General features: G+C 43.5%; 1 protein-coding gene across 4 annotated transcripts in view; it reads left to right on the top strand.

Moving 5' to 3' along the window:
* Window positions 1–25,162, top strand: part of SGCD (sarcoglycan delta) — a 788,612-nt gene that overhangs the window by 317,077 nt on the left and 446,373 nt on the right. For all 4 annotated transcript variants that reach the window (XM_069199628.1, XM_069199629.1, XM_069199630.1 and 1 more), the window contains one exon: window positions 18,952–19,178. The gene's annotated coding sequence lies outside the window, so the exon portion shown is untranslated. The remainder of the gene's footprint in view (window positions 1–18,951; window positions 19,179–25,162) is intronic.

Genomic DNA, 25,162 nt, shown 5'->3' on the forward strand with positions numbered 1-25,162 from the left:
TTGGACATTAACAAACGCCAACAGAGGGTCACAAACATAAACTCGTATTCAAGCAATGATTAGGGTCACAATGTAATACATGCTATTGTAATAAATAAAAGTCAATGTTCAGGCACGTGTTTTTTTAAAATGATATCTGTTTCACATGCACATAAATAAATAGATTGGTCAATATGGCAAAAAAGGGGCACCTTAGATTGCCATGATGGTTCTCGGATCGGGACCACTGCTTTAGCATAATATATCTTAAGATCGTAAAGATGGCATCTAGGACCTCTCAGATGAATGCTGCTCTTAACCCAAGGACCAGGGTTCCAAAATCTGCAAATCTCTGGGATGCACAGAGAGCCCTCAGGTATATGGCCTTTGTGTGAACTACAGCTCTTGTTTCCAGTCAGTGGCCCAATAATACAACAAGAAGGTCCAAAGATTCAGAAGATGGCATCAGTCTTGTGCAGGCATAGCACCAACTTGACCCCATGGCTTTTCTTGATGTCTAAGCTAGCTAACCTTAAAAAGAGTGACTGTGAGCATTTATAGAGAACAAGTTATGGATCATGCTGCATTTTGTGTGGCAGTGGTTACAATTTGACTAAATAAATCAGAGTTTTTGAAATAGTATCTGGTTTGTACTTTTCCTTGGAATTTGAAGATCATGTGCCAAGTTCTCAGATGTGAGCTGGTGACCTGGGGGCTCTCTTGGCTCGATGGTATGGCGTGGGGCAATGAGGAGTCAAAATGGCTCAGTATTTTGTAAAGTACTAGTCTTTCACGCAGCCTTTTCAGTGCTCCTCTGCTCTTCTCATGATGTCACAAGCCCTTGGGTTGTGTACCATGAAGTCTCCATAAATGGCCAGAGAATCTGGAAAGTTCTCAGTTGCACACTTTTGCCGTCCAGGGCTAGAGAAGGTGGGTTTCATCAACTTTTTGACTAGGTGCCTTCTCTGGAGTCTTTCTGCTACACTTTCCACATTATTCAAGTTCTGTGTTTCTGTTGTTTTAGGGAGATTAAATAATCCTAACAGGTGAAGGCAGAGAAGAGCTGGGTAGGAGTAAAGACTCTGGAACCTCAGAATACTCCTCGGCGATGTAGTTTGGTTCAGCTTCCCTGCCTCCTTCCAGCATCAATGAACGTGTTTATCCATTTCTTAAAAATTTGAACAAAGGTTCAATGAACATGTAGTAATAGTGCCTTTTGCAGTTCTGGCCCAGAGACTATATAGTTGTATTGCTAGTCTTAAATAATAAAATAATATAAAGAAAAACTACTTAAGAATAGAGGGTTTTGGGTAGATCCTCTTTGTAAAGAGTCCTGCTCAGCTGTCATTAAGACTTTGCTTCCGTTCACCACAGTGCACTGCATCAGAGTGGGTCACCTTACAAGAGATATTGGCTCCCTTGCACTTTGAATGACAGTATCTTCTTGACCGAATGTCCACATCTGCCCAAAAGAAGTGCATTTCAGATTCAGGGATGAGGAGTTGATACTTGACTTTGCCAGCGCTTTTTTACTTTTCATTCTGTATAATTTCTATTTTTTTTTATAGTCATTCATGTGCAGGATAACTTTTCATATTACATTAATTCAAAGCTAATTTCACTTTTTCTTGGTGCCAAGAAGAAACAGAATTGCCCTGTGATGCTAATTAAAACTGAATATTGTTTCTTTATTCCTCCTACCTACACCCGCCTGCTAATGAAGCACACATACTGTAACACAAAATTAAATATAATGGGTATTTGTTTACTTTACAGTTTTTTTTATTGCAAGCATATGGCCACCACATCTAGGCGGTGTTATGTTTTCTTTTTTTTTATTCTTTCGACTTTGAGGCGTGTGCTTGCAATTCAAAATAAAAAAAAAACACAGAAAAAACAGTAATCCGTCATACCAGCTTGCTAACACCAGACTTCATTTTCTTGCCAATACCATGAAGGGGTGAGGGTGAGACTGAAGCTATACAAGGTGATTTACTGCTGCTCTGCATAGGAAGTGCTGGTTGGTGTAGATGACGGCTGAGGTCTTTGCTCTAGGACCCCTTGTGATCTCTATCCATCCCGCCCCCTCTTTCTGGGGTCAGTAAGTCAGCAGCTCTGTCAGGAGCCGGGTCCGGGGTCTGCTGAATCAAGGGTCTAGCCTGAGAACACTACTCCCTCAGCTGCTAGTAATTGAGTCTTTGCTGCTGAGCTCAGGGAAAGTGACAAACCTGCCGCCCAGTGGTCCCCTGTGTCCACAGCATAAGCCCAGCGTTAACGCAGCAATCAATCCCCATCAGAAACCGGAGCTGACTGCAGCCGATTTGGGTCTTTAGCGGCACACTGCAGCCTGCCTGCTGACGTTTCAAGCAGCAGAGGGAGCCGTCAGATTACTCAAAGTTTGCAGAGTAACGACTGACACCGGAGAGCAATCCCTCTCGCTAACGACAGTGTGGGGTCCTAGAAAGCAGAGCTGCCCCTTATAAACACGAGGCTTCAAGTTGTTCCTCTTGTTAAATAAACCTTACGGGCCCGGGCTTCTAACAGCAGAGCTATCCATAAGATTACGCAGATCTTGAAGATTTGAAGAGCAGTGATATCTCAGGTTACACACATTTTACTACAGACACAGGCCCAGGCTGCAGGATCCACTTCAGTTTACCTCCGCAGAGCTATCCTTCGCATTAAAGACATCCAAACTCATGTTTCAGTGGTGCAGTGTTAAAGTTCACAGTTCTTGAAAGCTCATGCAGCCGCGCTATTCCCAAGTTGCACAGATCTTACAGACTCAGGCACAAGGCACCAGATCCAGGGACATCTTAAGCACTTTGGTGGCCCTGGGCCAAACCTTTTTTGGGGCCCACTGTTTGGAACAGCTTTGAATTTATGATCCAATTTCAGCTCTTTAATGCCCTCTTTGACCACTCCCTGACAGTGCACTGCCACAGTTGTCCAGATTCTTAATGTGTTTACATCTCCTGTTCAGGGATAGTGACATGTTTTCAATATTGTAACACAGCAGCAGCTCACTAATATCACTGCAAATATTCTCTGTGACACCCTCTCATTTTTCATATGTGAGGTCCTGTTTTGATCTAAAAGAAACTTTTTATGGATGTTGCATGAAACCTATACACACTTTTTCTGCAAATTGCCTGCAGTAGATTCTCACACATCACCCACATTAAAATAAATGAACGGAAATCGATATTTAAAACAATCTTGTTTAAGAATTATTCAAGGTCATCAGGGCGAAACTCTCCGCAGAACAGAGCTGGCTCTTTCTGGGACCCAAACAAATAAAAGCAAATATATATGCTAAAAACTCATACAGTGCACCAGTCTCCGCTTACAGATCTTGAGGGCTCAAGCAGTGATGTTATCCCACTACAGACTTACACGCCAGACCAAAAAGCCACCCCTCTTGATGCAGTGGCAGTACAAACTTAGAAATCAAACATCAGAGCTATGCCGCAATCCCTGCAGATCTGATCTTACTGGCTCAGATAGCAGGCCTATCCTCCATATTACATAGATCTCACAGGCCTACACCTCCCTCTAAAGCCTTATAAGCTAAGGTCTCAAACAGAAGAATTATTGCCTCAAGTTACACAGTTGATACAGCAGACTCAGGCTTCAGACTGCAGTTCCATTGGTTTACACCGATTAAACAGACTAAGGCATTAGATGCCAGAAGTATTACTCAGGTTAAGAGATCTGACAGAATCAGAGCACTTGAGGAGAGGGAGAGTGCTGGGATTTACAGTGATTTGCTGAAGAACAGCAAAGAAGTGATTGGATCCTGGGTGGCGTTGTGTGTACCAACAGTGCTGTAGCTGAAAAAGAGGCCATAGTTTTTGTAATTGAGGCCTAGGCTAACAATGGAAGTTTAAAACGGAATCTTGTGTGAAATGAGAATTTCTAGTTGCCCAGATAGGTCTTGTTCATTGTCACTAGGCCTAGGCGGAGTTCGCAGAGTTCTACTACGTGGAACTCTGTGAAGTGCTGAAAAAATGACGCCATGATACGCTGAGTTCCATGGGTGGCAGAGTTTGGGTAAGTCACGCTGTTTGCTCTGATTTTCAGTGCCAGAAGTTTCTCCCATAAATGGCATCGCACAGAGTGGCAGAGGGCACTAACCTCTCTCTGCCGCTCGAGTAAATTTTCTACTCGAGCGGCAGTTTCCTCAAAGCGAGCTGCAGCTTTTTCTTCACGAGCGGTCAAGGCCTTCCATGACCGTTTGCGTTCAGAAATCTTGCTTCCGCTTGCCATCTTAATTATTGTCCTCACTTGTGCTAGCCAACTTTACATTGGCGAGCGAGAGAAAAAAACTCTGCTCCGCAGCACTACTGGGAGGCTTTCGGCACTCCGCACAGAGTGGGGAAAACTCTGCAAACTCCACCGGCGGAGCAGAACTCTTCACCCATTTCTAATTGTCATACCCTCTTGGGTCATTGTTTTGGCAAAGATAAAGTGGTATTTCACCTGAATACTGACTACAAAATATCAAAGCCCCAAAGTACTTCAGCAATAATATAGGGACTCAAAATCTTGTGAAGATAAGTTTACATAGGTAAGCATTTGTTTACTGTACTTAACTTCACATATATGTACCTTGACAATATATAAATAAATATATATATAATATATAAATACTTATATTTATTACCTAGTGACGATCACCAATAGGTAGTTATAGTTAGGACCATATTTCCATAGAAAAAGTGTTTTTTGACTTGCCTGTATCTTTGGCACCGTTTTATGAATCTTTAAAAAAAAAAAAAAAAGGGCTGCAGTAATTCTTGTTGTGCACAGAAAGTTTTGGGGTGATCCATCATGCGGGGGCCAAGAAAAAGCGAGTTGTGGTAAAAAATTGTGTTTCCCATGTTAATTCCCATAGGACTTTAGACATGTCTACAGCCCGAACCACTGGACGGAATTACACCAAATTTGGCAGAAAACTAGAATTCGGTTTACAGATTGTGCTTTGATTATTTGGTTTAAATCTGTTCAGTAGTTTTTGGCCATGATGTATTCGTGAAAAAAGACACACTTGTGCAGGGAAATGCACAGCTCTGATTGGCTGCCAACACTCCAAACCAGGAAGTGTTGTTAGCCATCTTGGGAGTCTGATTCAGCCGAGTCCCCGAAAAAAACACAAGAAAAGAGGGCCAGGGTTTAGACCCCTAAGCTCTGGTGGTGGGATCCCAGAGGGACTCCCCCAGAGCAAAAAAGCATTTATAAAAAAACACTTCCGTGTATTCGCGATATTCACGAATACGCGGCAAAAACATTAAAAAAAAAACAAGCCCGTGCTTGTGTTTGAATAAGCCACCGGGTGGGCCAGGTCACCAGGGGCATTCGTAATTTTGAATGGGGGGGAGGGTCCCAGCCCCACAGCAGTCCAGGGGAAAACCACCTACCCAGGGCAATTTTTGTGATATGTGGGGTGGGGCACAGCCTCACGGTGCCAGGGAACCTCCACATACCTTGGGAAAAATGCTTTAATTGTGTGGGGTAAGCCTGTCAGCCTCCCCAGGAACCACAACCTTCTCTGGGCAATTTTTGTGATATATGCGGGGGGCGTGGCCCCCCTGCATCCTGAGGACCACCACCTCACCTGGGTAAAATGCCTTAATTGTGTGGGGGAGGCCAGTCAGCCTCCCCCACAACCCTGGGGACCACCACCTCCCGAGAGCATTCATCAGATTGTGGGGGAGGGCGTGCGCCCTCCGCAGTCCCGGGACCACCACTTCCTGGGGGCAACCTGAAAAATATAGAGAGGGGGTGGTGCAAGTTACAGTTACCTTAGGGCAGGAGTTATAGTTACTTTATATAACTCTAACTATAACTGGTGAATTTCTATGGTTTAGTACAAGTAAGTTCAGAACCTAACTATAATGTCTCTGTAACCTTCAGTCTTTTCAGTGAATTTTTAAGTTTTTTTTAATTCTATTTCCTAACTATAACGTCCCTGTAATCTTTATTTTTTCAGTGAATATATATTTAGCATTGCTGCCGGCTTGATTACAAGCCGGAGACAATGCTCTAGCCTGTTTCCTGCTAAGCCAGCGGACAGAAACTCAAGTTTCCGCCTTCTGACCTAGCAGGAGACTCTTAACTCCTGAGAGGAGGTCATCGCGTGGGTGGCAGCCATCTTGTCAGGAGTTTGGAGGACAGGCTTTCCCATCCGTCAAACCCGTATTAGAGCCCCAAGTCCTAACTATAGCTGCCTATTCACGAAATGACTCATCACCAATTACACTTCGGGATAAATTAGTGAAGAGGCATTTTGTGAATATAGTAAATCAAACATGGCTAGATAAACAACAGAATACATTTGTAAAATGTTTGAGATGCAAAGCATGCAAAATTGAGAAAACCCAAAGAAAATAAAAGACTACAAATAAGACAAAGAATAACATGTGAGACAAACATTGTGGTATACATTTTGGAATGTGAATGTGGACTCAAGTATGCAGGTAGCACCAATTGTCCTCTCAAAGATTTTAGAACATGTTAGAGTGGTTCAAAACAAAGATACCAGTTATGCCATGACAAAACATCACACACAAGATCATATGAGTAATTGGAAAATAATGCGTTATTATGACATGGCAAGTATATCCAAGGATGAAAAAAGAGGAAGTAAACTTCAATTCCATTCCGTGGAGTTTTGAAATTCTATCATCAGACTCCACACAAAAAAACACAAGGCCTTAATGCTGATGAGGAACTGTGTTTTCATTTGTAGAGACTGCATGAGGAGATAAACTAACAAGAATTTGGAGCTGGTTGTCTGTAACGCAGTAACTCTGAAAGAAAATTCATGAAAAAACATAGCAGCTTGAGCAGAATGAATTAATGCAATTATGGTTTGGTCCTTTATTATCCAAGCAGGTTAATTTGAGAACAAATAGATTAGTGAAAATGTAGTTCATGTATGAAAAATACAAGGACACTTAAAATAATTTTTTGGTTACTGAATATGAAGGAAAAAGAAAAACAATGTTTTAAATAATGATTCATATTCATGAACGGAAGAAATGGCCACTGAGCGCGACAGCATCAGTTATCACTAAATAATTTGTTAATTATGTATTGGCACTCAGCCTATATGCATGAGCTGTAATAGTCACAAATACGCTACTGCATTTACTTATAATAAAGATGTCTACACCCGACCTAAAAGGATTCTTGTATGTGGAAAAGCGATAGTCCTATTTTGATTATCGTTATATGTTTGTTTGGCCTACATGTCCCAGAATGCCTTATTTCTGTAGTGCTTAAACTATATAAACTAAAAGAGAAAACTGACTCACCAACCATGAGAAAGACTAAGAAAAGCGAAAGAAAAGTGTCAGTGGTTTGTGCAACAGTTGCTTTACTACAAAATAAATTCCTCAAAAAAGATCCCTTGGGTGCGGTACCGTTGTTATATAGTTAGAAATGGGGTCTCTGGTTGGCAGTGGTTTGCACCTTGTCCAAGTAAGGGCCCACACTTTAGTCAGAGTAAGGGAGCCACGCAGCTAAGACAACCCCTGCTCACCCACTTGGTAGCACGGCAGGAGCAATCAGGCTTATTTCAGAGGCAATAAAGTATTTGTGTATACACTCACACAATGAAAACATCCACAAACGTACTCTATACCAAAATAGCCAATATTTATCTGAGTATAACAAGACCAAAACAACAAAAATCCAAAATACACAAGCAAAGATAGAACTTTTAAAATATAATTGTAGTTCCTTGAAATCAAGGAAGCGCTTGACTGAGGCAAAGTACTTGTGATATGTCAAAAACAAAACTGATACAGGCCACAGGGGAGGTGATGCATTAAAAGAGCCACAGAAGCATCGATTTCATGTTGTTGCGGGGAAGGTGGTGCGTTGGTTCCTTACTGCCACAGGGTAGGTGATGTTGTTTGTGTCACGAAGTGTTGGTTTCTTACTCCAGTGTGGTATCCATAATGAACATGGTGCTGAGGGATGATGCATCGATGATGCATCGCAAGTCAAGGTAAGATGCGTTGATCTCACAGCACCAAAGCAAGCGCTGCTTCAGAGTCAGGGGGCTGCGTCACGGACTTTGGTGGTGTGGTGCTCAAAACTTAAGCAACAGTGGTTCTTCTGATGCACTATGATGGAAAGCAACGGTTTGCGTTGAAAACCTTGGTTGCATCAAGCGGGGGCCATGCTGGGGTGCGGGCAGCAGCAATGCATCGAACTCTTGCAGCAACGAGTAAGTTCGAAATGACACAGTGAGTTGTTGATTGGATTTGCTCTTTATAGTATCAAAACCCTTTTCAAGGCCCCAGATTGGATTTGGCACCACCTGATAGGACTGGGGTCTCAGCAGAGGAGCCCAGGTGCTGACAAATTAAGTCTTTGATGTCCCTGAGACTTCTTAACAGAAGGCAAGCTCAACACAAGCCCTTAGGGAACCTTGGAAAACAGGATGTACAATGCAATGTTCAGTCCTTTCATTCCCAGGACAGAAGCAGCAAGCAGCAGGCCAGCACAACAAAGCATCAGGCAGTCCCTCCGACTATGTCCAGCTCTTCTTCCTAGCAGAATTTCTTGAGTCCAGAAGTGTCCTAACTTTGTGGGGCCAGGGGTTCAGTACTTATACCAATTTTAGTCTTTGAAGTAGGTAAACTTCAAACAGAAGTGTTTGTAGTGCACAAGACCCTGCCTTTTCTGTCCTGGTCTCAGACACACTCCAGGGGGTTGGAGACTGCTTTGTGTAAGGACAGACACAGCCCTATTCAGGTGTCAGTTCCTCCCACCATTCTAGCTCTTGGAACACCTCAGCTCCCTTTGTGTGACTGTCTAGAGTAAATTCACAACAGCCCAACGTCATCCTGATTTGGACGTGTATTCTACAGACAGGCAAAGGCACAGAATGCTTAAGCAAGAAAATGCCCATTTTCTAAAAGTGCAATTTTCAAACTTACAATTCAAAAATCAACCTCACCAAAAGTTGTATTTTTAAATTGTGAGTTCAGAGACCCCAACCTCCAAATATCCATCTGCTCCCAAAGGGAAATTATACTTAGATGATATTTGAAGGCAATCCCCATTTTACCCCATGGGAGAGAAAGGCCTTGCAATAGTGAAACCTGAATTTAGCAGTCTTTCACTATCAAGACATGTAAAACACACCTGAATATCTCCTACCTTTTAAATACACTACACCCTGCCCATGGGCCTGCCTTAGGCCTATTGTAGGGGTGACTTCAATGTAAAAAAAAAAAAGGAACGGTTTGGGTCCGGAAAGTGGGTGTATGTGCCAGGTTAAAATGGCAGTTTAAAACAGCGCACACACACACACTGCAGTGGCAGATCTGAGACATGCTTACAGGGCTACTCATGCGGGTGGCACAATCAGTGCTGCAGGCCCACTCGTAGCATTTGATTTACAGGCCCTGGGTGCACACAGTGCATGTGACTAGGACTTACTAGTAAATAAATTATGCCAATTATGAATAAATCAATCACCAATTCAATTTAGGCAGGGAGCATATGCACTTTAGCACTGGTTAGCAATGGTAAAGTGCCAAGAAAAAGAGGTCAGAAAAAATAGAAGGAAGAAGGCAAAATATGTGTGGATAACCCTAGACACTAGTGGCAGTCGCCACTAGGTAGTTATAGTTAGGACCTAGTTTCCATAGACTGAGCGTTTTTTCTTGCCTATAACATTGTCGCCGCTTGACAAATCTTTACAAAATTTTCAAAACGTATACTTTTGCCATTTCACCTGGTTCCTTGAAAGTTATGGGGTGATCCATCAAACGGAGGCCCAGAAAAAAAGTGGGTCCCAAAACGCGTTTTCCCCATTTATTTTTCCATAGGACCTTTAGACATGCCTACAGCCCAAACCACTGAAGGGAATTACACCAAATGTCGCAGGAAGGTAGATCCTGTTGCACAAATTAGAATTTTTGTGTTTTGGTTCAAATTCGTTCAGTAATGTTTGAGTAATTTAAAGCCAAAAAATATACATGTGTAGGGACACGGATCCTCTGCGGATCCGGACCCATGAATCCAGGTCTGGATCCGCGAATCATGGGGAAAAGCAAGGCTCTAGTTGACTGGCCCCACCCTGACAGAAAAGTTACGGCTGCCATTTGCTTTTGTCGCATCGACTCGGGTGGGAAACTAGCAGTGAAAAAAACACATTAGAAGTCAGGATAAAGGTATCCTTGCCACACAGGACACAGGGAGCCTACCTGGGCCAAAAATTGCCCTTTTTTTCCCCAAACCGCAGATACGTGGATCCACAAGTGAATCTTTGGACCTGCGGGTCCAGAAAAAAATGAAAAAAAACTACACCAACTACATCCAAGCTCATGCTGCGCATGGCCAAAGGTTGAGCACAGCTTGGGTTTGGGTGCATGCAAGAGAATTGGCCTCAGGGCCTGGCCATAGGCCACTGCGCGCAGGCTGAAGGCCTTGCGTTGTTATGGGGTTTGGCGGCAGGGCAGGCCCTGTGGTCAACCCCTGCTGCACATGGCACTGCACGGGGTTGGGAAGTTATAGGGGTTGGCTGCAGGCCCTAAGATACCTATAACTCGCGCCCCTGCCATGCACAGTTATTCAGATGTTACAGTGACATTATCAATGATGTTATCAAAGATGTCATGTGTGCTGTAATTTGTAGAATAGTTAGCACTGCATGGTGATGGCACGAGTTATAGTTATCTTAGGGAGCAAGTTATAGTTATTTGAAATAACTCTACAACAGGTAAATTTCTATGGTTTGTACATGTTCAATGTGAGCCTAACTATAAGGTCCCTGTAACCTTTGGTTTTTTAAGTGAATATATATATATACATACATCTTTAAGGCAGTAAATGGAGTGGAGTAATGAATAGTGCATCTGTACTTACCTATATGCACTTACTTTCTCAATATTTTGGTCCTCAATAGGGTTGTCATGATATTTTAGCCTAACAATATATCCATCCTCGATATTCTGTTATACAACTAGCACATGCCACAAACTGACATATGTTATCAATTAATGGTAAACCCTATTTTACCATTCTATAGCTAGCAAAGCATCCTGTTGTTCTGACTTCAGTATTTTCTCAAGTGGGCTTCTGAAATGTTCCCTTGCTGTGAAGACCCTACTTCATTCAGCTGGGCGTTTAATTGAGTGGCTGTAACAGTTGCTCATATTTCCCCTTTCCTGAAAACTCCCTGCTTGACTTGGTTGCCACCTGACTTATGGAAAATGTTCAGGTTTGGTTTCCACACCACTCGTATAATCAGTCTCATTTAGATGCCGAAAGATTGTGTTTTTTTCATATTGAGGATTCTGCTTCAGGAAAACCCTATGGTAGGCAGGGCTTTAAAATGGCTGCTCTTAAACAGTCAGCCTTTCCAACAACGCCTATAGAAGAGCTTTCCAATGTCATGTCTGCTGGTGTTTTTCCTGAAAATACAACTACGCTCTCTGGATCTGTCTTCAAAGAATAAAAGCGCCAACTGGTCTGCCATGCCTTCATGCCATGACAGACCTGCAGTTACTGATCCTTTTCGCCATAGTACTCTGGTCATGAAGATGTGGAATATTTCAATGAGAAAATGATGCTGCCTTAGCAATAATCTGTTGATTTGGCAAGCCAGTCATGAATAAGCTAGCCAAGGTGGTACCCCTGCTGCCTCATGCATATGGCGGCCAGCTCACCTAACCTTCGGGGATCCCCCTGCACCCTTTCCAGCACTAGTTTTAGAGGACAAAGATACTAGAAAAGCACAGGATTTGTGGAGGAAGTGCAGAATCTTCTACTCGAGACCTCTCCACCAGTGAAAAATCAGTTGGTGAAAATAACTCCACCAAATTTTTCCTGTGGGAGAATAATTTTGCGTGTGAATTCTGGACAGGTAGCAAGGACTCTGTTCCTCATCCACAAATGAGGATTTAGTTCTACCACACGACTGTAAATAGGACTTTATTATAGTCCAGGAACAGATTCCTGAGAGAGGGAGACAGACTGAAAGAGAACAAGAAAGAGAAAAAGAGTGAACAAGATAGCAAGACAGGAAGACACTACAGAAAGAGTGCCGAAGAGAAATAATGACAGAAAGTGATGGAGAGAGGGAGTAGTCTTGGTTTGAGAGCACCACAAGTCCTCTGTCTGCTTTTAGAGTATTTTTAGGTGATGTTCTATCGCCTCCCTCCCGCTCAATCCACAACGCACTTCCTGCTTCTTGCTGCACTTTGGAAATAGAAAGCCAAAGACATTAGTTCCTAGGATTAGAATAATTCATCTTCCTCCTGAGACTAATGTTTCATGATTTCTCTCTCTCTCTTATGTCAAGACAATTAACAATCCACTGGACTCCTGGGGCTGCTGCACCAAAGAGGCAACATCTTCCTCTTACTACTATTTTTCCAGTGAAACCTATGAAGATTTTGTTTTTTTATATGTGGCAACCCCATTGCCTCTCCTGGACACTCCTACTGCTTTCTCAGGTTAATCTGTAAAGGTTAAGAGTGTCGCCCTGCAGCAGCAGAGATAACATCTCCACCCTCGCTACCTCTCCCCTGCGCTGAAGCTCCTTAAGCCTCCCTTCGTCATCATCCTCATCTGATGCCTTTTCTGCCTTTGCCTCTGCTTGTGGTGTTGGTGTGGTTGTTCTGCTCCCATTGTTGGTGGCCTACCAGTTGGTGTATCTTCTGGTCTTCCTGTTGATGCTAGTGGTGCTGGTGGCCTTGGAATTGCTGCTGATGTTGCTGATGCTGCTAGTGTTGGTGGTTTTGGAGTGGCTGCTTATGTTCATGAACGTCAATGCCTGGGGTACTGGAAGTGACATCACATACCATTTAACCTTTACTTTCACTTACACACACATATGCATGCTTATGCGTACACACACATTCACACATACACTCTCTCTCACTTAAACTCACTCTCAACCACATGCATGCAAACAACATATAATTAAAAGCATTTATTACTTACCTTAGCTGGGAGGGTCATATTCCAGCTAATTGTAATACACTCTTTATCACAGTAAAAGTGAATAATATTTCTGGTTTCCTATATAATAATATTCACTATCACTGTAATAAAAAATTGACAGAAAACAAGGAAAGTGGAGTCTCGGCCGACATCCATAAGGACGAGCTCCTCTTGTATTCCTAGCCCTGATTTTGCCACCTCTGAGACCAGGGATCGCAAAGGCAGTGCCAGGGGTAGCAAGGGGCAAGCCACAGGTCGCAGCTGCGACACCTGACGATCCCTAAATGACGTCCATGCTTATGTTGTTGCCGATGTTGATGTTGTTGCTGCCTCATTGAGCTATCTCTTGCCTTTTGGTGGCTGGTACATGATCTCATCGCTGCATGCCTCTTGCCGCGCACTGGTTTCATCACCTGCCATTGTCTGACTCTTTAGGCTCTAGGGCTAATGGCAACTCCAAAACCATCATTACATAAGGGACCTTCAAATTCCCAAGACTCCAGTATGATGCCAACTTCTGTGCTGCGGTGGTCGTGGCACTTGGCAGCACTGGTGACCTGTGAGAAGCTGCTGTACTCTGGTGCTGGCAGTGGCGAGCTCCAAAAATGGGTAGAGGGATAGAAAAGAGAGCAAAGAGAGACAACATATGTACACAGAGGAGACACAAACACTGGGATTGGACTTGCACTGACAGGACAATTCACTCAAGAATAAAGGGACAGGACAGGGTACCACCCTGACAAGCGGGTGAAGAACCAGTGACTGAAACTGTAGGGTACACCTTCAGAGCCTGTGAAAACTCACAACGAGCAGACAGCGTCCGCACACCGAGACACCAAATAGTACCCTGAGGCCAATGACTTCTCAAGTACTGCTCCATGTAAGGAATGTAGATTACAAATTTGCTTCACACGAGTACTCCAGCACCTTGTCGGGTCCGCACATAGTCCATCCTTGAAGGAGGCAGTTGTGAACAAAGCTCTGCCATACTTAAAGCACAAACCAATTTGGGAATGTGGCGCTGCAGCACAGTGAGCGCCACCCTGAACTCAACTTTCGAAAATTGCCTCATGAGGAAATGATCTCTGTCGAGCACCAGACCTGCTGCGGGAAGAGGAAAGGGAGGGCTGGTGATCACTTGCAGTGAGGAAGCCTTAAACCTTGTAGGACCAGTCCTAGAGGCTTTGATACACATGGCCACCCAGACATTCACCCAATATGATTAACAAGCAGCCCACCCTTGTTCTCACCACTTTGTCACCCACAAACACCAGAACCCAGACAGACTGTTGGTTTTCCAATATAGATATCACAGCTCAGGTGTTCTTTGCTTCCTGCTCTGCCAGTGTCAAGTGTAATTGCTTTGTCCTTGGCGGAAGGGATTGCATGCTTTACCGTTTGCAGGTATGTTTCGATCTTTTGCTGGCCTGATTTCACGATCTGCTGTAGGCAGGCATGATTTAATGCTTTGCCTCTCACACCAGCCTTTCTACTGTCAGCCTCTGTCAGGGTGGATTCATTAATATGACTCATGCAGTTGTGATTAAATGCTTCGACCAAGGCAAGCTTGCACGTGCCTTGCCTATGGCATGGTTGATGCTAGGCATTACGAGTAGTAGGTGAGCTTCTTGCCTTACCTCTGTCTCCTTCAGCTCCTCGCTGTGTCTTTGACGGGTGCGTTCCCTGCTTCGTGACTCCTTTCTTTGACTTCTAATGGCAAAATGCCATGTTTTGTCATTGACAGGTGCGTTTCCCTGGCTTGTCTCTGAATTTGTGATTCCACGCTTTGGTCCATGGCAACTGTCATGCCATGTCTTGTAAATGGCAAATATGATTTGATTTGCTTTGCCTTTGTCTGATGCGCTCTCATGCTTTACCGCTGGCAAGGGTACATTCTGTGCTTAGCCTCTTCTGATGTGACACTGCAATTTCCTTCCCCTTGGGGCAGGTATAATTTCATATTTTACTTCTGGCGGGTCCGATTCCATGTATTATGTCTGACAAGTGTGAGCCTTTGTCTTATATATGGCAAACGTTATTTGGTTATGTTTTACCCTTGGTAGAAGTATGCAGTGTGTCTCCATGTAGGAGTGCATGCTTCGCCATCATCTGTCTTCTTTCACCATCCTTGGTGGGTTTTTGCCCTTTCTTTTACGCTTGGTAGGTGGGATTGCAGGCGTTGCCTCTAGCGGGTGTGAATTCATGCTTTATGTTGACAGCAGTGATTTTTTTAAATCATTTATCAGATGGAATTCTTGGCAATGTCTTAGTAGATATCAGTCTACAATTCATCACTAAGGGGGTGACTGTGCTACAACCACAAATGATGTTCCTATTGCCCATAGGAGTCTATGCCTTATTTTAGGGAAGTTCGAGTCCATTATTTCATGCCTGAGTCATTGCCAAAAGTAATCCATGCTTTGGTTTTTGTAGAGATGACTGTATGTGTCATGTTTACCTGCTGTTATTTTGTGTTTCACGCTTACTAGGCCTGAGTGGCGTACTGAGCCCCTTGTGGGCTTCTCGTGTTTTATTTTGTGTTTCACGCTTGCTAAACCTGAGTGGCGTACTGAGTCCCTCGTGTGTTTATTCAGTGATATTTGGTGTTTCACGCTTGCTAGGCCTGAGTGGCGTACTGAGACCCTTGTGTGCTTATCCATTGTTATTTGGTGTTTTGCACTTCCTAGGAATGGCACGCTGAGCATTTGTAAATGTCACTAGACCTTTAAAGGTGGATTTTCATTACACTGTATTAAAGACTTTAGACAGATATTTTACTACAAGGAATTTCACAGATTAGTGCATTAGTATAGCAAGAAAGAATTTTGGTGTTGGTTGCCTAATCTGACAAAAATTTGGAGTTGAAGATTTGTAATCTGATACAATATGATAATTCTTTTTTGGCCCTCTTCACAGAGACTGTCTCTTGTTTTGCTGAATGTAATTGTTTATATATGTGTAACTTTATGACTGTTCCTGATGATTGTCAGTTTATGTGCAATATAGACCGATATTCACTGTGGTAACAAACCAAAGATGAAGGCTGTAGGGTTGATTGATAAATTAGGAAATGTTGTGTCAGGTGCCTTAAATCTGACCTGTTTATTATTAAAAGGTATGAGAAAGATATTAGGCCTGATGTACCTGTTGTGAAATTTATTAACTGCAATAGGTCCTCAATGATGGATTGCAATTAGACTGTATTAAAGACTGTAAACTGAAATTGCATAGATTAAATAGGGAAACAAGGGTTACGATGTTGGGGTGGAAGGGTAATACTGTGGTAATTATTGTTAGACCTACTTAAGTGGGACAATATCTGCCAGGCAGTGTATAAAAAAAGAACATTAAAAAACTGCACAAGCATAGATATGCATATATAGAGGATCTCCAGGCCAACTTTATTCAGTTTATTCAGGTGTCATTTTAATTCTGCCACTCCCCTTGATGGCTTACTGCATGGGGCAATCGGTTAGCCCATTTCTACCCTAGTGTATGTTGCCTTGTGAGTGATGGCATTTGGCCTGATCGCATGTCCATATCAGCCTGAAAATGAGTGAGGTTAGTTGTCTGGTCTGCTGGCCAGTCCTTAGTTTCCCATTTTCCATTCTTAGATCCCCTTTCAGTTATTCAATTCTTCTTTTTTTGAGCATCCTGCTGGTCCCTAGACAGCCTTACGGGGCTACTTACATGCCCCACTTTTCATCTGCAGTGTGTTGTATCTTGTGCTGCTGCTATTTCTAAACTGGACAGTCATCTTTGAATGCTTTTGTCTATATAGTGTGTCATTGTTTTACCATTCCAAGATAGCCACCATGTTTAAAAACACTATGGCCCTCATTCCAACCCTGGCGGTCTATGGCTGATGACGGAAGCACCGCCAACAGGCTGGCGGTGCTTCAAACGTCATTCTGACCGCGGCAGTACAGCCGCGGTCGCCCAGCCGGGTCCGGCGGTTTCCCGCCGGATTAACCCCGGCTGGGAGAATCCTCCATGGCGGCGCTGCAAGCAGTGCCGCCATGGGGATTCTGACCCCCTTCCCGCCAGCCTGTTTCTGGTGGTTTTCACCGCCAGGAACAGGATGGCGGGAACGGGTGTCCTGGGGTCCCTGGGGGCCCATGAAGCTTTTCACTGTCTGCTTAGGAGACAGTGAAAAGCGCGACGGGTGCAACTGCACCCGTCGCACACCTGCAACACCGCCAGCTCCATTCGGAGCCGGCTTCAGTGTTGCAGGCCTCTTTCCCGCTGGGCCGGCAGGTGCTATATTGGCTAGCGCCCGCCGGCCCAGCAGGAAAGTCAGAATGGCCCCAGCGGTCTTCCGACCGCGGAACGGCCATATGGCGGTTCCTGCCAGGCGGGCGGCGACCGCCGGGGTCGGAATGACCCCCTATGTTTGCTACCTTGGCTTAGTACAATACTGTACCAGTATTTACTTTAACATTCAAAGGTGGCTACCCACAGTGATATTTACTTTGAAATTATATGGTGCATAATGTATGAAGGCTTTACTGCTCCGAGATGGTCAACAGATGCCTGCCAAGCTTAAATGGTCGCATATTTTCTTTATCCTACTTTTATTACTTTCATTTATTTTGTATATGCTTGTGGAAGTTTGTGTGTCTGTTTTATTATGAATGGGTACGTGGATAAATGCATGAATGAGATGAGTCAGAAGGTAGATGGATTGGTGTAAGAGTACAAGAATGAGTGACAGAGTGTATGCATGACGATGTATTGAGGGCCTTACATTATCAGTGAAAGAGACTTTTTAGTTATAGGTCAAACCGATTGGCATTGCCTATGCTCGTTCATCCAGGTCGGAGGATAGGTGGATACTGGATGCCAATGTCTTTTAGGTGATGAATTAAGTGTTGAAAATAATTCTGAGCTTAGAGCAACAATTTCAGCAGCAACAGCGTGATACTGATGTGATTGTACTGTTTTAGTACATTGATGACCCCAGAAGAGCACGCACGATGTTGGCAGGATGGAGCCTTACACGTTCTTGAGTGAAAGGTCACCACCATCCTGGGCCCACGCAGTGATTCTTAACCTCAAATGGACAGTTAATGTTTCCTTCTGTGTAGAGGGGTGATCTGGTCCAACATGAATATGTTTTCTTAGCAATGGAGATTTAAAAGCTACATCAGTGGCAATGGTTAATGCAGATTCCTATATCCTGTGGATAGTTGTGGCCAATACATACTGCTCATTGTCAGAGTGCGAGGCCTGGAACTGAGCTTGCCTGGATGTACTGGCCATGATACATTGAACTTTCGATGGGTTCAGCTTGAGGGTGGCATCTAGTAGACATGCTTACATAAGAGGGCAGAAGTCTTTTAATCGATGGATGTCAAGATTTTGCAGTAGGTGACACAGAGCTCAATCTGGTTGGTGTATGGTGGATCTCGATTCCTATACTGATGAGAAGCACTTTATGTACAGGTTAAAGATGTGAGTCGATGGTCTCTTAATTACAGGCAAGACTTCTAGCTTTGCTGTTGGCTGATTTGTCTGTTCACTTTATTTGAAAGGTGGGATTAATTCGGCCACACTCTGTATTCACCTCATTACAACTCTAAAACATTGATAAGAGGGACACTATGAGTCAGAAACTGTGGGTGTTCTAAATCAATGTTCGAATGTATGATAGAGGTTTATTTGTGGATGTCCAAAAAGAAAAAATGAAAAGTTAGATTTCTAGTTTTTAAAATCAGAAGTAGTTTTCCTGCAGAAGGCCACTTGCAAGCTAAGCATTTGCTCACACAGATCACGAACCTTCCCAATGTAGGCAGTTGTGAATCTTCATGAAATGGAATTCAGTGCACGACATAACTGAGCCGAACTTCCAACTGCAGTTTATGTATTCAGATATGCTTGTCCCAAAAGTGCCACATATGATGAATGTTCTTGGAATTAATCTCCCAAACCATGACCCTTGTATTTGTATACACCCGGTTCTGTGTTTCTAACTAGTTACTGGTATCTCTTTCCTTGCAGGTTCCTCAAAACGTCAACAGCGGAAGAGTTTGAGCCCATCCCCTGGGACCTCACTCTGAGGTGCCAGCCTGGAGTGGGTGCACTAGGGGGCAGACCTGCTGCACTGCGGGGAGCCTTAGCAGCAGCCCCAAGAGATTGAGGGAGGCAGACGGTGAAGAGACGTCCTCATTCAAATGGTGCTCTGAAGTGGATAGAGCTGAAAGTATCAAAATACTTGGGTTGCTAAGGTAAGCTCTGGCTTTGATCCTGTTTTCTTGAGAGAGCAGCGTGTATGTCTGTGTTTCTGGATGGAATGGAAGGTTCTGCTGTCTATTGCTGGACCTCGCCGGTCATTCGCCAGTCTTTTATCTTTCCCTGAGAGCCCCTCATGTGCTTCTCCAGTCTGAGAAAGAATCCTTTTGCTGTCAGTAAATGCTTTTCTGGTCAATAGAGGCACCTCTGCTCATTTAAAAACCCTAACAATAAAGTCACCTAAGATAAGTGAAATATTCACCTCAAAAAACACACATTCCAAGGAAGAGTAATAAATCATGAGTACATGGCTAACACTTATTGAAGGTTAGAGAAAAATATAAAACTGTAAGAAAGAAAACATGATGTAGATAAGACACAAAGATTTAAATTATTAAGACAATCATTAACACTGAGGAGGTCATTTATATTCTTATGGGCGAGCCAGCCACCCGCTCTAGCCTGCTGCAGTCCTCCCACCGAATTAGTTAGTTGCTGCAACATTTTTGTCAGAACTTCTCTTGCCAACACAGTAGGACCACCTTCAGCAAAAAAAAACATTGATTGGCGAGATAGGAAAACAGTCAATTTATGGTTGTTCTCCCACTTTGCTAGTCTTTAAATGACCACCCAACAGTGTGTATTAAGAAATTGAAAAGGATCCTCGGCCCCTGCCCCTAATGTGCCCCCTTTTTAAACCTAGGACTGCATGGATGTCATAACTTAGGTAACTGGACACATTTATTGGTGCTGCTATTCATGTCTGCTGTAACAGAACACAGCCCTATAAACTGCACCACATCCTCATACACCAGGTGTACTACCACAATACCATGTTTCAATGTTGTCTTACAAAATGACTGTGTCCTAGACATCAACTACCACAATACTGTGAAGGTGGGCATGTTTAGGTATATTGAAATGTATTACTCTTAACTCCACATACCTTAACGCTTACCTGCACAATAGTGTTGTATACCATTTCTGGATATGATGTTTGTATGTAGGGTGATATTTCTGTTGTTGATATGCTGATGCTGTGGTTTTAAGCGTGTTCAAATCTTTCAAAAAAAATTAAAATGAGCAGTTTTAAATGTTTAGCAGTATTTAGCCATTTTTGCTCCCTAAGAAAACCACAGAGTGATTAACATTTTGCTTTATTTCATTAACTTCCTCTTCCATTCCTAGCACCCATTTTACTGGATAAAGTCCTGCACCTCACCCCTTTCCTACCATCCTTTCCTAGAATTTGCTCTTTCGGTTAACTTGTTTCTCTCATTTCCCTGCCTGCCTTTTGTCTCCACACTCAAAATTCCTCTATCAAGCAGTCCTTTCCCACCTCTGGTCAAAGATGTGCATGGCTGTGGTTGCGCTTGCTCCTCATTAAGATTTGGTTGCAGAAGATAAAGGAAAGGGTTAACACGGCCATTTCATACACCTTCCTGCTGCTCTATTCTTCAAACAAATAACAGGTTCAGAGCTCTGTTATTGTAAGCCATTGTCACACCTCCCCATTCTTTGTCTTAACATACCAAGAAAGCACTGAGCTAATAATTGTGTCACTGCTGTTTGAAAAGGGCTTATTCCAGCTCGCCCGATCACAGAAGAAATGTCTGCTAAGGAATTAATGGCTTTGTGACCTTTGGTGACAGAAAAATGTGCTACTGTTTGAAAAAGCAGATGTGGTAATGCAGAAACTGCAGGAGGCCTTGGGGGCTGCCTGTGCATTTTGTACTGTGAACGCAGTTAGCCTGGTGTGCCATTAGATGTGAAGAGGTAAACGCGTGAACATAATCAAGGCAAAATCTGTGTACTTTCGTGAATGTGTTTTCTTTTTTTCCTTGTGTTAATTTTTAGAGTGTTGGCTCAAACCTTCAGAATTTTCTTTTGATTTGTAAGACATTTCAATGAATGCTATGGGTTGATTTCCGCCAGGCCTGGAGGCTTTTGTTTATCTGAAATTGGTGTGGGACCTGTGCTCCTGTGGGGCATGAGTGAAAGTTGTACAAGGCACTTCGCCTTTCTGATGTTGCCAAGTGTGAAGCCTTGCTTCAGCAACATAATTTCCGAGCTTCAGTTGGACTTTGGAAGCCATAGAAATGTAACTTGAACCAGGTGGTGCTGTTGCAGTATCGTGAACATTTATACATCAACACATGGGCTCAGAAATGGCCCATACACTCGTTTTTGATGAAATTCCACAATTGTCAATACATGCATTAACATGGTAAATTTTCAAATTGGAACACAAACTTCAGAAAGTACGGCTCACAAACACAATGTTGTAGGTATTACCTCCTAACATTTCTGAGCTGTGCTTTTAAAGCCCACATACTAACTCATAGATTTTCTAAGTTGCTGTATGCAGTGCAGGCAAAACAATTTCAGAAAAAAACAGTATTTGGAACCCTTGTGGGCCTGAACATAAGCACTGAAGATGTTCATGGAATGGCCCTAATACTTATGTATGAGAGGACGCAACTCCTTTATTTATGATTTTTGGACTGACAGGATGTAAAACTAATAACAGAAGTTTTGGGGCAGAGCTTTTATGAAAAAAAATGTTTCCATATATGCCAATAACATAGTGACTTGTGGTGCCACAATTCCCATACCTGAGCTTTCAGAAGCCAAACCTCTGGCCTCCTGCAGTGAAGGAGGGTGAGATCTTGTCAGTTCCACGTGCTCTGGACTGAGGAAAGGTTCAGAGTGTCTCTCTAGACATCAAGCTCTGGAACTCAGTCTCTGCCAGCTTAATAATAGTAAACAACAATCTCGACTTTCTCAGAGCATTACATTCCTCACTGTTAGGGGGGACGGGATTGGTGGAGTTTCATTCCTCAGAATTCCGTGTAAGTGCATTCAAATTCTACAGAATTCCATGAAGGGCCAGAGTGGGCACTGCAATGTGCAGCGCATACCGCTCGGTGCCCTTAAATAAGTATGTAAGAGCAAAGAAGAGTATCCACTTTAGTGCAAGCAAGAGCACTGAGGGATATGATTGGAGAATGCGTCCAACCCTATGTAGCACATTCAACACTTCCCATCAAGGCCACCCCACAAACCCAAACCCAGTCATGCACATTAAGAGTGCCTCTCAGTTTGGAGATGACATTCATTGGGTTCTGCAGCCTCTCAAGGGTAGATATAAATCCTCTGATGCAATACGTATAACACATGCGAAGGCGTACAGCTTGGATAGCGACAGTGAACACTTCCCTTAAAGACAGAAGTACAACAGAGACAATAATAGTGCAAGCTAGGAACCGCAGAGCAAGCCGCAGGGACGATGCCCCTCACACTCACAAACACAGTCCAGACATAATATTGATAACAGAAGTGCGTATCCTTTACGGGAAAGACATCAACAATTTAGTTAAGATGTCTTGCAAAAGACATTCGAAACACTAATGTTTTGGGAATTTCTTGTGGATCTTAATGTCATGCCCAACAAAAGGCAGGGCCTGCAAATGTAGCAAACCACTGATTTTCAGGAATCACAAATGTCAGACATCAGTGACATACAGGAATTGTAGTTCATAAATCCAATAATATGATACTGGAACGGTTGTAGACCTTTGTTACTCACACCAGTGCCTCTGAATGAAAAGCGAGTCCTCAGGCAGGGTATAATCCCTTTCTTCATAAGTCTGCTGAAGATGGCACAGCAATGTCTGGTTAACAAGAGTGGCCTTCATTCATCTGGTGGTGAATGATGGCAGTGCTCCAAGCCCTATGTACACTGTGCCTAGTGAATGAGTCATTGCACCTACGGCTGCACACAGATTATAGCAGTCAAAATCAATTTCACCACCATCTACTCAAATATCACAGACATGGGTACTGTCTGCCAAACTCATTTTATTGGGAGTTACACGAATGGTATGTGTTGCACTTCCAATTAAACTGTATAGGGATCCTGCTCTGGGCTGACTGAGCCCATTTCGATTTTTTGGAACTGTCCTTGAGCAACCTAACACATCTGCAGCCAATCCATGGATGTCCTCTGAGCTTTACATATACGTGACATAGGATAATTTGACTGGGTCCTGTTGATTATTTTGACCTAAAGCTGTCCCGCAGTGCACCATATTACTGCAGTTTGTGACCTCCCCATTAAGTCCTGTGCAACACTGGAGAGTGAGTGTGAGGAAGAATTCTATCACATTCCAAACAATTCAGGACCTCGGTGTCTCTGAAGGACTAATCCTCCCTCTCGAGCTCAGGGAACACCTGCAAGGACCTTTGTAGTTTTGCAACTGACATGCCACCTGCAATAGGGGTCAGCACACACCGAGCTAGAAAGGCGACTGTTTTGTGCCCAGACTTACGTACAGATTAGATGGCTCTAAGGAAGTGATCTTGCATGCCTTCCCACTTTCTGCTCTATATTGTGTGTACAAGGTGCCAAGTGGCTGATGGGTCAGGATAACAGTAATTCAGAGCAAGGATCCTCCAAAGGAAAGCATCCCATTGAGTCAAGATAGGTGCAGTGTTAATTTCTTCTAGTTGTAGACCACAGCCAGGTCCTATACCAGCACTTAGTGGGCAGGGAATTCCTTCCTGGCTTGGTCCAGGGATGGCATCCCAAAGGGGGCCTTTCCCTTAGCCAGTGGAAAAGGCAGGTACCCTATTCCTCCTAGACATTCAGTGCTCGTTTTTGTCTGCCTTCCACCTTCAAACTAAGACTGTCACTGCAAAAGAATGACCTGTTGCAGAAAGTCATCACTCCCAGTTCTGACTCTCTGCCTAAGCATTGATCAACTGTGTCCTCAAGAGAAAGAAGCTGTTGAGCCACAGCAGACGCTGAGAAGAAATATTGCAATGCCACCTTCCCCACAAAGTTGCAGGTGTCCATAGAATTTAGGTGATGAGAGTACCCCCTACTGTGCACAGTGCAACGATCCCAAGATTGAGAACTGTGCCTAGTCAAAGCACCATTATTAGTATCTGAAAAATATCCAATCAAGTACCCTGAAGGAGTCACAGCCATTGCACCTTCTGCATCCAGTGCTTCTGCCAAGGCTGCTTGCTTGACCCACCTTTACACTAAGCATCACAGTGTCTCGGTAAGGTGTTATAACTCATTGCTTAGGCCTGTATACCTGCTGTGTTCAACTCCAGTAACGAAGCACTGATAGTGTGATGTTCAGCAGCATTGTCACCATGGTGTAATCGTCCCATCCCAGCCTCTTCAAGATTGCAATTGGCTTGCATCACTGGTCCTACCTCACCACAGTGTTAATATGTAAAAGAAGGATGGGCCCTGGTGTGCTGGTGCACCTTCAAGAATGGCCGCTGCCCTGCAGGGCCACTGCACCTCCTGCATCTCCAATAATCTACAATAATGCCCATCTCTAGAAGTGCCTTCACCCTGCTGACCTTCAGACCAATGTTTCTGTGCAAGAGTAACTGGTACTTCAGCCAGAAGAGGAGATCTAACACTGCATCAGCTGTTTGTGATTTATTTAAATGCTTGTACCACCCCTCAAAGTCTAAAAAGAATCATAAACTTACAACAGTGGTGGTCTGACCCCCACAAACCCACCTGCATTATGAAACAGCTGAAAGGATAACACGCTGGGGAGACCTCACCTCCAAGACATTTAAGGGCAAGATGTACCTGCAAGTGGTCACAAAGTACTGGTCGCAATTTGCAACCAGTACTTTTGTGACCAGTCTGGCAATTTGTGAAATGTTATCTGTACTAATAAGTCGTTTTGCAAATTAACGATTATTAGTGGGTTGCACTTCGACTTACCTCATTATTATTAATGAGGTAGGCCATAATTTGTGGCCTACTAGGATTTGTTGCCATCATAGGGATGGTGGCCTGCTGGATACATGCTTTTAAATAAAGCATTTTTTTAAAGCAGTCCATTTTTCTTAAAGGAAAACAGGATGCGTTTTATGCTTCCACTAGTTCACAAAATGTCGTTCAGTTACTCTGGAAGCTTACATCTCCTGCATGTAATCTATT

Source organism: Pleurodeles waltl, chromosome 7 (assembly GCF_031143425.1).
Source record: "Pleurodeles waltl isolate 20211129_DDA chromosome 7, aPleWal1.hap1.20221129, whole genome shotgun sequence".
Lineage (NCBI taxonomy): Eukaryota > Metazoa > Chordata > Amphibia > Caudata > Salamandridae > Pleurodeles > Pleurodeles waltl.